Source organism: Microcebus murinus, chromosome 13 (assembly GCF_040939455.1).
Source record: "Microcebus murinus isolate Inina chromosome 13, M.murinus_Inina_mat1.0, whole genome shotgun sequence".
NCBI lineage: Eukaryota > Metazoa > Chordata > Mammalia > Primates > Cheirogaleidae > Microcebus > Microcebus murinus.
This window is the reverse complement of record NC_134116.1, coordinates 34,343,937-34,344,683: the sequence shown is the minus strand read 5'-3', so window position 1 is coordinate 34,344,683 and position 747 is coordinate 34,343,937. Positions and strand designations below refer to the sequence as shown.

General features: G+C 35.3%; 1 non-coding gene across 1 annotated transcript; it reads right to left on the bottom strand.

Annotated features, from left to right (window-relative positions):
- Positions 1–258: 258 nt before the first annotated feature.
- On the bottom strand, positions 259–384 carry LOC142875339 (U4atac minor spliceosomal RNA). Its single transcript, XR_012922725.1, has one exon. It is a non-coding gene; the product is annotated as a U4atac minor spliceosomal RNA (small nuclear RNA).
- Positions 385–747: the final 363 nt, after the last annotated feature.

Here is a 747-nt window from a genome sequence, read left to right as displayed (position 1 = left end):
ACTGTCACAGAGGAGGGAAAACTAAGAACTCATAACAACTAAATGAAATACAGGATTTTGCATTGGATCCTGAAACGTAAGATGAACCTTAGTGGGAAAACTGGTGAAACTTTAATGTTTTTAGTTTAGGACTCTATCAATGTTAATTTATTGGTTTTTGATAACTGTACTCTGATCATGTAAATTGTTAACATTAAGGGAATCTGGGTGCATTAATTCCGGTGGATTAAAGGTTTTTTTTTTTTTTTGGTTTTTCTTTTTTCCAGAAATTGCACCAAAGTAAAGAAAAGCTCTAGTTGATGCGAGCGTGTTGTGTAGGCATTAGCAGTGTTGCTCTCACTACTCATTCATTGGACAGTAGCACTACCCCAGGAAAAGGATAGTTAGGATTAAAGCTTTTAATGTGAAAGCCAAAACTATAAAAATTTTAGAAGACAATACTGAAATACTTTATAGCCTTTGAGTAAGAAAGAGTGTCTTAAAGAAGACACCAAAAATTCAAACCATAAATAGAAAAACTGGTGAATTACTAATTCAAATGAACAGCTTTTGATACTACAAACAGAATGAAAAGATGAGCCAAACCTAGGAGAAAATATTATAAATATATACAACTAACAAAGAATTATCATTATAAATATTGTAAAGGGTTCCTACTAATCAAGAAGTGAAACAGGCCGGGCGCGGTGGCTCACGCCTGTAATCCTAGCACTCTGGGAGGCCGAGGCGGGCGGATTGCTCAAGGTC